This window comes from Scyliorhinus torazame, chromosome 18 (genome assembly GCF_047496885.1).
Source record: "Scyliorhinus torazame isolate Kashiwa2021f chromosome 18, sScyTor2.1, whole genome shotgun sequence".
Classification (NCBI taxonomy): domain Eukaryota; kingdom Metazoa; phylum Chordata; class Chondrichthyes; order Carcharhiniformes; family Scyliorhinidae; genus Scyliorhinus; species Scyliorhinus torazame.
Window position 1 is genome coordinate 166,897,845 of NC_092724.1, and position 15,568 is coordinate 166,913,412.

Below are 15,568 nucleotides of genomic sequence, written 5' to 3' on the forward strand. Positions count from 1 at the left end.
CAGGAGAGTGTGGGGGTTGGGGGTAGACTGTGAGGGGATGGGGGTGGGAAGGCAGGAGAGTGGGGGGGTTGGGGGTAGACTGTGAGGGGTGGGAGTGGGAAGGCAGGAGAGTGTGGGGGTTGGGGGGAGACTGTGAGGGGATGGGGGTGGGAAGGCAGGAGAGTGTGGGGTTTGGGGGGAGACTGTGAGGGGATGGGGGTGGGAAGGCAGGAGAGTGTGGGGGTTGGGGGGAGACTGTGAGGGGATGGGGGTGGGAAGGCAGGAGAGTGTGGGGGTTGGGGGTAGACTGTGAGGGGATGGGGGTGGGAAGGCAGGAGAGTGGGGGGGTTGGGGGGAGACTGTGAGGGGATGGGGGTGGGAAGGCAGGAGAGTGGGGGGGTTGGGGGGAGACTGTGAGGGGATGGGTGTGGGAAGGCAGGAGAGTGGGGGTGTTGGGGGTAGACTGTGAGGGGATGGGGGTGGGAAGGCAGGAGAGTGTGGGGGTTGGGGGGAGACTGTGAGGGGTGGGAGTGGGAAGGCAGGAGAGTGTGGGGGTTGGGGGGAGACTGTGAGGGGATGGGGGTGGGAAGGCAGGAGAGTGTGGGGGTTGGGGGGAGACTGTGAGGGGATGGGTGTGGGAAGTCAGGAGAGTGTGGGGGTTGGGGGGAGACTGTGAGGGGTGGGAGTGGGAAGGCAGAGAGTGTGGGGGGGGGGGGGGTTGCAGACTTTCCGGTTGGGAGAGTGTGTTAGAGCTGGGTTGCATTACAGAGAGAGCGAGAGTTTGTGATGGGGTTGGGGGTCCACGGGGAGGGAGGGGGGAATGGGCAGGTGGAGAGTAGAGTGAGTGTTGTTTAAAATCCATGATCCGAATCAGAATTTCACAGTTCAAAGGTGAATCCAAGTAGTGCAGAGATTGAACCTGATAAAAACATGGGATTGACTGTGTGAATGCCTACTCTTTCACACACTTTAATAGCGACTAAAAGTCAAGATCAGATAGCAATATAAAGTGATACCATCAATCTGGCCGTCAAATTCACAGGAAGGTGAAGGCGAGTGAAGAATGCGAATCTCGGCGGAAAAGACAGTTTGTCATTTTACTTGAAAAAGTTTGAAGCATTGAACAGTCACAAACTGCACATTCATCCACCTCCAAACCTTTTGGTGAAAATTGATGTACAGAGAGATCTGGGTGTTCAGGTCCATTGTACCCTGAAGGTGGCTGCGCAGGTCGATAGAGTGGTCAAGAAGGCATACAGCATGCTTTCCTTCATCGGAAGGGGTATTGAGTACAAGAGTCGGCAGGCGATGTTACAGTTGTATAGGACTTTGGTTAGGCCACATTTGTAGTTCTGGTCGCCACATTACCAGAAGGATGTGGATGCTTTAGAGAGGGTGCAGAGGAGGTTCACCAGGATGTTGCCTGGTATGGAGGGTGCTAGCTATGAAGAAAGGTTGAGTAGATTAGGATTATTTTCATTAGAAAGACGGAGGTTGAGGGGGGACCTCATTGAGGTCTACAAAATTATGAGAGGTATAGACAGGGTGGATAGCAAGAAGCTTTTTCCCAGAGTGGGGGATTCAAATACTAGGGGTCACGAGTTCAAGGTGAAAGTTTAAGGGAGATGTGCGTGGAAAGTTTTTTATGCAGAGGGTGGTGGGTGCCTGGAATGCTTTGCCAGCAGAGGTGGTAGAGGCGGGCATGATAGCATCATTTAAGATGCATCTAGACAGATAGATGAACGGGCGGGGAACAGAGGGATACAGTCTTTAGAAAATAGGTGACAGGTTCAGATAAAGGATCTGGATCGGCGCAGGCTGGGAGGGCCGAAGGGCCTGTTCCTGTGCTGTAATTTTCTTTGTTCCCTTTGTTCATAATTATCTGGTGGCTTAGACTTGCCGATTTCCACAGATACTACATCATCGGATAAGGGGCGGGATTCTCCGTAATCGGCGCGATGTCCGCCGACCGGCGCCAAAAACGGCGCGAATCAGTCGGGCATTGCGCCGCCCCAAAGGTGCGGAATTCTCCGCATCTTGACCGGCCGAGCCTTCACCTTGAGGGGCTAGGCCCGCGCCGGACTGATTTCCGCCCCGCCAGCTGGCAGGAAAGGCCTTTGGTGCCCCGCCAGCTGGCGCGGAAATGACTTTGCCGTGCGGCGCATGCGCGGGAGCGTCAGCGGCCGCTCACGGCATCCCCGCGCATGCGCTGTGGAGGGGGTCTCTTCCGCCTCCGCCATAGTGGAGACCACGGCGAAGGCAGAAGGAAAAGAGTGCCCCCACGGCACAGGCCCGCCCGCGGATCGGTGGGCCCCGATCGCGGGCCAGGCCACCATGGGGGCACCCCCCCGGGGCCAGATCGCCCCCCCCCCAGGGCCCCGGAGCCCGCCCACGCCACCTTGTTCCGCCGTTCAAAAAGTGGTTTAATCCACGCCGGCGGGACAGGCATTCCAGCAGCGGGACTTTGGCCCATCGTGGGATTCACCCCAGCCCCCGGCGATTCTCCGACCCGGCGGGGGGGTCGAAGAATCCCGCCCAAGAAGCGGAATCTGAAATGGCGATGGAACTACAAGATATTGCTGATTCTTTTGTTGGAGCGAGAGAAGAAACCACCCTGAAGACATCGCCTTGTGGCCAAAATCTGCTCCACTGAGTGGGATAGAATATTTTCGACTAAATAAACCAGAGACATGGGTAATATGGAAAATTTGAGAAAACAGCTTGAAGTTGGAGGCCAAAAGCAGGTTAGAAATCTTCATAAGTCTAATTTTCTGAGGGTGAAGAGAAATGGGATGGTAGAAATTGGTCTTATTTTCAGAAACCTCTCAGACAGTCTACTGTTCTGTTTACAAAATATTTCCTGACCCTAGTAAAGGGAAATAATCATTTGTCAACGGGTTTTCTAACTGGAGAAATGTTGGAAGAGATATCGCAGATTAGAAAACTTCCAAAGTTCATATTAAGAATATGTGTGCGTTCGTTCAAATATGTAAATTATCTGGAAGAATTGATTCTGGGTTATTGGCTCAGTTTGGAAAATAATGTTCTAATTGGAGGAAAGTGCTGGGATGTGCTATTGGCCACAATCAAACTGCTTTCTTCCTGGTGTCATAATATACACCAGTATATCATGGGGCAGACACACACACTGATGGACACACAGCAAGACCAATCAACACACACAACACCGCAGCCAATCACCAGTTAGAGCACACTCACTATAAACACAGGGGGCATCAGAGTTCCCGCCCATTCGGGATGCAGCCTCCTAGAAGGACAGAGCTTACAGCTTACAGCACAGATCCTCACCATGTGCTGAGTGCATAGACTGGGTAGGACAGGCATAGGTCTTTAGTTTAATCTAACATCGTGTTAACCCACAGTGAAAGTATGTTCAACAGTTTCTAACTTAATAAAATAGTGTTGTACTATTTTAAGTGTTGGTGGCTTGTATGTGTTCCACGGATCCAGAGCACCCAACACGTCACCTGGAGACTACCTCCACAAGATGAGTCATCAGTGTCAAGTCAAAGAGGTAATTCTTTAGCCTGTCTTCAATCTCTCAGTGAATCTGACGAGCTTCTCCAAGAGCATTTGAAAAGTTATCAATATTGTGGCTCAGAAAAGACCAACTTTTTAACACAAGGGACCTACGATGACTTCACTATAATGAGACTCAGAAACCAATTCACGAATGAACTAAAAGATTTCAAATACTATTGCATAATTGTTTACTCAACACCAGATGTGGGTCATGTGGACCGATTAACATTAATTTTAAGATCTATGACCAGTGATGGTGAAGTTGGAGAGCAATTTCTTTGTTTTTTCCAGTTACATTCCAACACTTCTGAGTGCCTGTTTTGGAAATCATTGCAAACCTAGGTTTGGACATCAAAAATGGTTGTGGGTAGAGCTTCGAACGTGCAACAAATATGGCAGTAAAATATTCAGGTCTACAAGCAAGTCTGAACACTGCAAGCTGCTGTACATTATACATCCAATGTTCCAGTCATTCATTGAATTTAATCTGCAATGCAACAGCTGAATCCTGTGAGCGGGCCGTGCATTCTTTTGACCTAGTTTAAAACTTGTATGCCTTCTTTTCGGTTTCCATGAATCGGTGGAATAGGCTGCAATCATGTTTGGAGCGGGCACATGGTAAACATTTGACGGTCAAAAGAATTTGTGTCACCAGGTGGTCCATACGTGCAAATGTTGTTTTGGCCTAGAAACTGAGCTTTGCTGATATAAAGGAAACCTGATCAGACATCGCTGCATCAGATTCAGGAAACGCCTTGTGAAAGCTGTGGCCAGACCAAATTGCATGCTGGTCAAAAATAACCAACTCTGAGGAGGCAATTGGCTCTAACCAAATATGGTCACACCAAACTCTGGGTTAAACAGATATATCATCGCAGGTGATTGTAGAAGATAACAGCACGGTAGCATAGTGGTTAGCACAGTTGCTTCACAACTCCAGGATCCCAGGTTTGATTCCCCTGCTGGGTCACTGTCAGTGCAGAGTCTGCACGTTCTCCCCGTGACTGCGTGGGTTTCCTCCGGGTGCTCCGGTTTCCTCCCACAGTCCAAAGATGTGCAGGTTAGGTGGATTGGCCATGATAAATTGCCCCTTAGTGTCCAAAAAATGTTAAGTGGGGGTTACGGAAATCGGGTAGATAAGTGGGCTTCAGTAGGGTGCTCTTTCCAAGAGCTGGTGCAGACTCAATGGGCTGAATGGCCTCCTTCTGCACTGTAAATTCTATGATTCTATGATTAACCTAATAACTGAAGTAATGAGATCTTGTTTAATGAGGAAAACACCTAGAGATTACCTGATTAACTGGAACAATGAGATTATGTCTGCTGGAATGAACAAGAATGCAGGGACTGACTCACACACCTCCTTGACAAATAAGGTAAGCATATACTGGCGAGCAGAACCCAGGAACAACCATCGCAAGAAGAGGAAATAAGAACCCTGAGCTTGAAGCCCTGGAGACCGGGACCGCAGCAATGGTAGTCGCTCCCTGTTAGCGTCCGACCAGCATGACTCACATTTGACTCACCGATCCTCTTTGGGAAGGTGAGTATTGCTTAATTGGGAAATCCACCTTATAGTGCCGTGAGATTAGGCAATAGTTATTTCAGCTTGTTAAAATATAAAACCTTGTGAGTTTGTGTTCACCAAATGGATCGAGCAACAGAGCTCTGGTCAACAAAGCTAAAGTAAAATCCTTATCAGAGATGTTTGTAAAGTTGCTGTTTTACTGTTTTGATGAACCATTAAACTTCAAAGAATTAATGCTGTCAGCAAATCGCTGCAAAATGTAGATACAACTATATTGAGTTTAACGTGGATAAGTGTGAGGTCATCCACTTTACGTCGGAAAAATGGGAAGGTGACTTGTTATGTAAATCAGGAAGACTTTGGGATGCTCCGATGTGGAGGGATCTGGGGGTCCTCGTTCATAGCCACAGGAAACGAGCATGCAGGTACAGCAGATAATGAAGAAAGCAAATGGAATGTTGACAGTTATAGCTAAAGGATTAGAGTATAAAGTTAAGGAAGTGTTGTTGCAACAATACAAGGCATTGGTGAGGCCACACCGAGAGTATTGTGCACAGTTTTGGTCCCCTTATCTGAGGAAAGATGTAGTGGCATTGGAGGCAGCTCAGAGGAGGTTCACAAGAGAGGAGGGGGTTTGTCGTATGAGGAGAGATTGAGCAGTTTAGGCCGATGATACTCAGTAGAGTTCAGAAGAATGAGGGGAGATCAAATTGAGGTGTGCCAGGTTATAAAAGGTGTGGATAAAGTAGACGTGGAGCGGAGGCTCCCTCTTGTGGGACATTCTAGAACGAGAGGCCATAGTCTCAGGATAAGGGGAAGCAAATTTAAAACAGAGTCGAGGAGGAACTACTTCTCCCAAAGGATGGTGAATCTGTGGAATTCCCTACCCCAGAGTGCGGTGGATGCTGGGACAGAGAGTAAATTTAAGGAGGAGTTAGACAGATTTTTAAATGGTATTGGGTTTAAGGGTTATGGAGAATTGGAGGATGGTGGAGTTAAGGCCAGGATGACATCAGCCACGATCAAATTGAACAATGGAGCAGGCTCAAGGTGCTAAATTGCCTATTGCTACTCCTAGTTCATGTGTTCTAAGAAAGAACTATCCTGTCTAATTCCACCTTCCAGCTCTTGGTCTGTAGCCCTGTGGGTAACAACACCCCAAGCACATGTTCATGATCAATAAGGGGATTTCTTGATTAATATGAAGATCAGGGGTTATGGGGAGAAGGCAGGAGAATGGGGATGAGGAACAGCCAAGATCGAATGACAGAGCAGACTCGATGGACCGAATGGTTTAACTCTGCTCATATATCTTATGAACTTATGACTGCTGCAAAATTGTTAGCCTCAGTTAGACGTTTTGTCATGGAAGTTTCAGATTACTATAACTCAGTAGAAGCAGAGGCACCAACAGTAATAATGAATACAGGTCCCTCTGATGATGAGAAGCATAGAAGACGAAGGAAGTTATTTTTCAATGAAACTAGAGATAATGAAATCAGTTTAAAAGGGAAAGAGAATATCATCATTGAGACTGTCAATGTTATTTGTGACACAATAATGGTGTAATTGCAGAGTAGAAGTGGATCTCTGAAGAAAGCAGTTGATATATTTTGTGTGTTTTTTGACAGACGTTTGGATGAAAATGCTAAAAGCCGCTGCAGTAAGAAATTAAGTGAATTCTACCAGGAAGACGTGGACACAAATCCTTTTGAAGATGAAGTGAAACAATTCTTGCATTTCATCGATAATGATGAGCTCTGTGCTTCGAGATCACCAGATGATTTGTACAGACTTGTACATGACGGTTTGAAAGCAACCTTTCCAAATGTGGAAACCATTCTGAGAATATTTTTAACAATACTTGACACAAATGCTTCCAGTGAATGTTCTTTTTCTGTGTTGAAAAGAGTTAAAAATTATTTGCGGAGAGGACTTCCGGTTGCGGCAGGGATGAGCGAGCCGCACGTTTCGGCGGCTCCAGCTCCGACGGAACTTCGGGCTCTTTTAAGAGCCCCAACGGGGACTTGGACGGCCGTAAAACCCAGTGCGAGGCGCGAGGGAAGGGAGCCCCCCCCGAAAGACGGAGGGAAAAACCGGCGCCGGCGGCTGCAGCCTGAAGAATCTGCAGCCAGAAGATCAGAGAGAGGGAGTGAAACAAAATGGCGGCGGAGAAACCACAGGTGACATGGGGGCCTGAGTAGGACGAGGTGGTGAGACGGTGCGTGGACCTGCTGAAGAAGGAGGTAATGACCCCGTTGTTACAGGCAATTGAGGGGCTTAAGGAGACTTTAAAGACCCAGGAGACGGAACTTCGTGTGGTGGAGCAGGTATGAGGACGAGGTCCTGGGCCTGGCGGTCAAGACTCAGGCGCACAAGGCACTTCATAAAAAGTGTGCTGAAAGGATCGAGGCCCTTGAAAACGGAGCGCGAAGGAAGAACCTTAGGGTACTAGGTCTCCCGGAGGGTGTGGAAGGAGTGGACTGTGGAGCGTACGCAAGTAAGATGCTGAGCTCACTCATGGGTGCTGAGGCCCCTGCGGGCCCCATGGAGGTGGAGTGGGCAAATCGGATCCCGGCGAGAAGACCAAAAGCGGGAGAACCACCGAGGGCGATAATCGTGCGATTCTACCGCCTTAAGGACAGAGAAGAGGTCCTGAGATGGGCCAAAAAGGTGCGGAGCAGCAGATGGGAGAATGCGGTGGTAAGGATCTACCAGGATTGGAGTGCGGAGGTGGCGAGAAGGAGGGCGAGCTTCAACCGAGCCAAAGAGGTTTTGCACAAAAGGAAGGTGAAGTTTGGGATGCTGCAGCCGGCAAGACTATGGGTCACGTATCAGGAGCGACACTATTATTTCGAGACGGCGGAGGAAGCATGGTCCTTCATTAAAGAAGAGAAACTGGACCAGAACTGAGGGACTGATGCTGCAGGGAACTGTTATTGTTGTTATTATTGTTTTTGTTAATGGGATGGTGAAAGTTAAGCGAGAAGTAAACAGGGAAGGGGGGGGACACTGGGGAAATGTGGGCGCCGGTGAGGGGGGAGAGGCGGGACAAAGTCAGAGAATGGGGAAGGAGAGGGGGAGGGGAAAGGGAGCTGCGCCATAAGAGGCGGGACAGGTAAAGGGATGTTCCCGCGCCAGAAAGAATAAGGCGGGAAAACAGGCGCAAGGCGGATGGGAGTTCCCTCACACTGGGGGGGGTCGAGGAGTGAGCAGGAGTAGTCGGGGTCAGTTGAAGTCAGCTGACTTACGGAAGTGATATGGGGGGAGCAATCAAGCTAGATAGGGATCTAGCGGGGGTGGGGGGGGGGGGGGTTGGGGAGAAGGGGACAACTGGGTTGCTGCTGCGGAAATCCAAAAGGAAATGGCTAAAGAGAAGGTGGTCGGGGGCGGAATGCGACGCTGGGGGAGCAAGCGGGAGCGCGGAGGCGGGATATGGGACTGGCCTAGAGAAGGTAATGGCTAGTCGACACGGGAGGGGGGCAGGTAGCCCCCCAGTGAGGCTGATCACGTGGAACGTGAGAGGCCTGAATGGGCCGATAAAAAGGGCCCGAGCGCTCGCGCATTTGAAAGGACTCAGGGCAGACGTGGTTATGCTCCAAGAGACGCACCTAAAGGTGGCGGACCAAGTTAGGCTAAGGAAAGGATGGGTGGGACAGGTGTTCCACTCAGGACTGGACGCAAAGAACAGAGGGGTGACCCTTTTGGTGGGGAAACGGGTAGCATTTGAAGCAAAGACCATCGTAGCAGATAGTGGAGGTAGATATGTAATGGTGAGTGGTAGGCTGGAGGGAATGGAGGTCGTGTTGGTTAATGTGTATGCCCCAAATTGGGACGATGCGGGGTTCATGAGACGGATGCTGGGGCGTATTCCGGACCTGGAGGCAGGAAATTTGATTTTAGGAGGGGACTTCAATACGGTGCTGGACCCGGGGCTAGATAGATCCAGCCCAAGGACCGGAAGAAGGCCGGCAGCGGCCAAGGTACTTAAGGGGTTTATGGACCAAATGGGGGGAGTGGATCCATGGCGATTTCTTAGACCCAGGGCTAGGGAGTATTCCTTCTTCTCCCACGTCCATAAAGTGTACTCCCGGATAGATTTTTTTGTTCTAGGAAGGTCGTTGATCTCTAGGGTGGAAGAAGCTGAATACTCAGCCATAGCGGTTTCGGATCATGCCCCACATTGGGTGGACCTGGAAGTAGGAGAGGACAGGGAGCAGAGAACACTCTGGCGATTAGATGTGGGACTGATGGCGGATGAGGGAGTGTGTGCAAGAGTGAGGGGGTGTATCGAGAGATACCTGGAGGTCAATGACGACGGCGAGGTCCCTGTGGGAGTGGTCTGGGAAGCACTAAAAGTGGTGGTCAGAGGAGAGCTGATTTCTATTGGGGCCCACAAAAGGAAAACAGAGGCCAAGGAAAGGGATAGATTACTGGGGGAGATTATAAGGGTGGACAGGGAATTTGCAGAGACCCCGGAGGAGGAGCTGTACAGGGAGAGGAGACGACTCCAGACCGAGTTTGACCTTCTGACCACCAGAAAGGCGGAGGTACTGTGGAGGAAGGCACAGGGGAGGAGGTATGAATACGGGGAAAAGGCTAGTCGCCTGTTGGCGCACCAACTGCGAAAGAGGGCAGCAGCGAGGGAGATAGGAGGAATTAGGGATGAAAGGGAAGACACCGTGCGAAGGGCAGGAAAGATAAATGAGGTGTTTAAGACCTTTTATGAAGAACTGTATAGGTCTCAGCCCCCAGAGGGAGAGGAGGGGATGCGGCAGTTCCTGGACCAATTGAGGTTCCCGAAAGTGGAGGAGCAGGCGGTGGCAGGCCTGGGGGCGCCGATTGATGTGGACGAGGTTATTAAGGGACTGGGAAGCAGGGAAGGCCCCGGGGCCAGACGGGTTCCCGGTGGAATACTACAGAAAATATGTGGACTTGTTGGCCCCGTTGATGGCGAGGACGTTCAATGAGGCCAGGGAAGGGGGGACACTCCCCCCGACGATGTCGGAGGCGACGATATCGCTAATTTTGAAGAGGGACAAAGATCCGATGCAGTGTGGGTCCTATAGACCTATTTCACTATTGAATGTGGACGCCAAACTGCTAGCAAAGGTGCTGGCATCGAGGATAGAGGACTGTGTCCCAGGGGTGGTGCACGAAGACCAGACAGGGTTCGTAAAAGGGAGACAACTGAATGTTAACGTGCGACGGCTATTAGGGGTGATAATGATGCCCCCAGTGGAGGGGGAGGCAGAGATAGTGGCGGCAATGGACGCAGAGAAGGCATTTGATAGGGTGGAGTGGGAGTATTTATGGGAAGTGTTAAGGAGGTTTGGGTTTGGGAACGGATTTATTCACTGGGTTAGACTACTTTATGGGGCACCAATGGCAAGCGTAGTTACAGGTCGACATAGATCGGAGTATTTCCGATTATATAGGGGAACAAGACAGGGATGCCCGCTGTCTCCATTGTTGTTTGCGCTGGCAATTGAACCTCTGGCCATGGCGCTGAGAGACTCCAGGAAATGGAGAGGGGTGACTAGAGGGGGAGAAGAACACCGAGTCTCGTTATACGCGGATGACCTATTGTTATACGTGTCGGACCCAGCGGGGGGGGATGATAGAGGTTATGCGAATCTTGAGGAGGTTCGGGGAATTTTCGGGGTATAGGTTAGAACATGGGGAAGAGTGAATTATTTGTGATACATCCAAGGGACCAGAGTAGAGAGATAGAAGGCTTACCGCTAAGGAAAGTGGAAAGAAACTTCCGATACTTGGGGATTCAGATCGCTAGGAGCTGGGGAACCTTGCACAGACTTAATCTGACACGGCTGGTAGAACAAATGGAGGAGGACTTTAGGAGGTGGGACATGCAGCCTTTATCGCTGGCGGGCAGGGTGCAGGCAATTAAGATGATGGTCCTCCCGAGGTTCTTATTTGTATTTCAATGTCTCCCTATTTTAATCACCAGGACCTTTTTTAATAAAATAGATAGGAGCATTACGAGCTTTGTGTGGGCAGGGAAAGTTCCGAGAGTAAGGAGGGGGTTCCTGCAGCGCAGTAGGGACAGAGGAGGACTGGCACTACCGAATTTGGGAGATTATTATTGGGCCGCCAATGTGGCAATGATACGTAGATGGATGATGGAGGGTGAGGGAGCGGCGTGGAAAAGGCTGGAGAGAAGGTCCTGTAAAGGGACGAGTCTACCGTGGGCAGCACGGTAGCATAGTGGATAGCATAATTGCTTCACAGCACCAGGGTCCCAGGTTCGATTCCGGCTTGGGTCACTGTCTGTGCGGAGTCTGCACGTCCTCCCCGTGTGTGCGTGGGTTTCCTCCGGGTGCTCCGGTTTCCTCCCACAGTCCAAAGATGTGCAGGTTAGGTGGATTGGCCATGATAAATTTCCCTTAATGTCCAAAATTGCCCTTAGTGTTGGGTGGGGTTGCTGGGTTATGGGGATAGGGTGGAGGTGTGGGCTTGGGTAGGGTGCTCTTCTCCAAGAGCTGGTGCAGACTCGATGGGCCGAATGGCCTCCTTCTGCACTGTAAATTCTATGATTCTAGAGGCGCTGGTGACGGCGCCGCTACCGTTCTCACCGAAAAAGTACACCACGAACCCGGTGGTGGCGGCAACACTGAACATATGGGGACAGTGGAGGCGACAGAGAGGGGTGCGGGGAGCCCTGGTGGGGTCCCCTATCAGGAACAACCATAGGAAGAATGGATGGAGGATTTCAGAGCTGGTACCAGTTGGGAATTAGGAAGGTGGGAGATTTATTCATAGATGGGACTTTTGCGAGCTTGGAGGAAAAGTATAAGTTACCCCAGGGGAATTTCTTGAGATATATGCAGGTGAGGGCGTTTACTAGACAACAGGTGAGGGAATTTCCGCGGCTCCCGACACAGGGGATACAGGACAGGGTGCTTTCAGGGGTGTGGGCCGGAGAGGGCAAGGTGTCAGAGATTTATAGAGAGATGAGGGAAGAGGGGGAGGAGTCGGTGGGCGAACTAAAAAGAAAGTGGGAAGAAGAATTAGGGGAGGAGATAGAGGAGGGTATGTGGGCTGATGCCCTAAGCAGGGTAAATTCCTCTTCCTCATGCGCCAGGCTTAGCCTGATTCAATTTAAGGTGCTACATAGAGCACACATAACGGGGGCAAGATTGAGCAGGTTCTTTGGAGTGGAGGACAAATGTGGGAGGCGTGGCGGGAGCCCGGCAAACCACGCACATATGTTTTGGGCGTGCCCGGCACTGGAAGGGTATTGGAAGGGAGTGACGGGAGTGATTTCGCAGGTGGTGAAGGCCCGGGTCAAACCAGGCTGGGGGTTAGCTCTATTTGGAGTTGCAGAAGAGCCGGGAGTGCAGGAGGCGAAAGAGGCCGATGTTGTGGCCTTTGCGTCCCTAGTAGCCCGGCGCAGGATCCTACTCCTGTGGAAGGAGGCGAAACCCCCCAGACTGGAGGCCTGGGTAAATGATATGGCGGGGTTTATTAAACTGGAGCAGATAAAGTTTGCCCTGAGAGGATCGGCTCAAGGGTTCACCAGACGGTGGCAGCCATTTCTCGACTACCTAGGGGAACGTTAGAGGGAAGACGGATGACCAGCAGCAGCAACCCGGGGGGGGGGGGGGGGGGGGGGGGGGGAGAGGCAGTTGAGTATAGGGCAATAAAGTACGAGGTTTTGTTACTTGTATATTATTACTACTATTATTACTATTGTTAAAAAGTTTTAAAATTTCTGTTTTGTTACTATTATCGTTTCGCTTGTTTTGTAAGCGGGAAAAATGTTGCTCAGGGAAAAAAATTTCAATAAAATATATATTTTTTTAAAAATAAATAAATTATTTGCGGAATGCACTGAGCCAGGAACATTTGACAAGTTCAGCAATATTGACGATTGAAAGTGCGTGTTTACAAGGTTTTACCAACCATGATGTAATTGATGATTTTGTCATGAAAAAGTGTAGAAAGAAACGATCTAAACTGCCAAAAAGGATGAAGCAAGTAGATCTTAAAAATCAGTCCCTCTTCCATGTTCTCCTGTTTAAATTCTGGTTTTCAATGCTGGTCTGATACAACATCTGCAGCTGGTCAGATGCTGATAGTTCGAACCAGCATCGCTCTCAAGACTGGCCTTCAGGGAGTCTCACCCAGGGGAAAGAACGGAATCGTGTCAGACAAAACCACTGATAGTGGACTTGGACTTACTGGGCATGACACTCACATGAGTTTACAGCAATAACGTATTTGATTTTGTGACAGGAAGTAAGGAAGTTAACTTTTATTTTTGAAATGTACTGACTGGCAGCTCAAGCCTCTTGTTGATTGGAGTATTTGCTCCTGCACTGGACTTTGATGCAGTGATCTCACCAGCTGATTTTTCCATCTCGACGCTCATCAAAACGTCCCATGTTTGGCACCTCAAGGCTCACACCTCGCAATATCGACCATCTTTACCGTCATTCTGACAAGCAGTAAGCTTGGCTTTTAATTCAGCAATTATTCATACAGGCGCTTTTTTACAAGAAGTTAAAAGGCAGTGTTCAATTAATGTATTTTTGTGGCTTCTGCCTTCGCATTCTGTGGTACAAGGGTCAGCGGCGTGAGGAGGCGGAGGGGCCAGAAATTAAAGTGAGCGCATGGTCCCATGAACTTTAAATATAAAGAGGTTGGGTCGTCAATTATGTTCGAGGTGGAGACGGAGAAATCAGTAAGGGGATCAAGGGTTAGGGGATAAGGCAGGAAAGTGGAGTTGAGAATTATCACATCAGAACAGTCATCATGTCATTGAATGGTGGAGCAAACTCAGTGGGACAAATGGAATACTCTGCTCTTAGGCCTTATAGTTTTACCCGCAGTGTAATATTACACCCAGTAGAAAACTGACCCAGGAAAATACAACCGGAATGTAATATTGCAACCATTATAAAAGCAGACCCTGGATAACAATCCCCTCAGCATAATATTGCACCCACTATACAGACACAGAGTAAAACTGCCCACAGTGCGTTAGGAGAACAAAGATTGTTCTAAGGGATTTATATTTGTATTTAGAAACATTAGAAATGAGATATAATTTTAAGTGGGGTTCATTTAATGATTCTGTGCCTGAAAGTGTAAAGCCTATATTAGATTCATGCTGAATAAAAGCATTTGTATGTGTGGGGGTTGGTTTCAATTCCAATTGTGATCTATGGAGCTTAGAGAGGGCTACAGTGTGAAGAATAAATACACCAGCAGTGATTGCTTAATAACAGGGGCCTTGAAAGGTAGAGAAGCTTTTAAGTTTTAGTTTAGTTAACTTGATTGCAGTTGGAGACAGGACCTTGGGGAGTGAGCATCTCTCAACTCTGCCACAAGAAAGACTGGACAGGATGGAATCTGCAAAGAGGCAGATGTCCTAAAGTACACGTTACAGTCCAGATAACCAGGAAATTGGGGCAGAAAGTATGTTTAAGATGACTGGAATTAAGTGAACTGTGACCAAGATATTGTTCAGAAGAATTCAAGGAAGAGTAAACAAAGTGTTCTGAGTTAAAGAGGCAATTGCAGTAACTAGAATTAATGTGGGACAGCAGCCTTCAAAGATAAATCAAACATCTGATGCCATTTTAATACAGTGAGCAGTTTGCACAATGGTTAAGACAAATAAATTAAAAAGGAGCTGGTGTAAACTCCTGGACTGGATTCGCTGTTGAAAGTGGAGTGGAAGCTTTGTTTTAAAGTATTATTTGTAAAACCTGGCCTGGATTTGGGAATCCAAACTTCTAAAGGAAAGTAGAATTATGAGCGAAGATTTTTTATTTATTTTTTGGGAGTGGAGTTTGGAAACTCTCATGTGACAATTATCTGGACATCCACAAACATTCACTTGGGATTCAGAGTGGAGAGTGTCTTGGCCCACAGTCATCTTGTGTGCTGAAAAGGGACTTTGTGTTAATAAAACAGTTGTAGATAAAGATGCACTTTGCAATCTGTGCTGATCTTAAAGCCTGTTTGTAATTGGTAAGTTAAGTTGGGAGTGAAGGCATATTGTATCATAATCACAATTTTTTTCTGTTTGATAAATATTTGTGTTAAAACGAATTAGTGGTCCTGTGACTCTATTCCTCCACATTTTACATTTTTTTTAAAGTTCCTTTGAGCCAGGGATCCATTCTGGGATCCTCCCATCCTGTTATAACATCAACTGGCATTCTGGGATCCTCCCATCCCGTTATAACATCAACTGGCATTGTAATAAGTGTAAAACCACACTCAAAACATAGTCCCGGTGTAATAACATGAGCAATATACAGACCCAGGATAACACTACCCCCAGTGTATCATCACAGCCAGGATAAATATAGACCCATAACACGACCTGGAGAGTAATATTACACGTGGTCCACAGGCCCAGGACAACACTACCCACAGAATAATATTACACCCAGTGTAAAAACAGGGCCACAAATAACACCATCTCCAGTGTAATTTTATTCCCAATTTCATGCCACGAAAATCAGCATGTTCTGGGCTCCC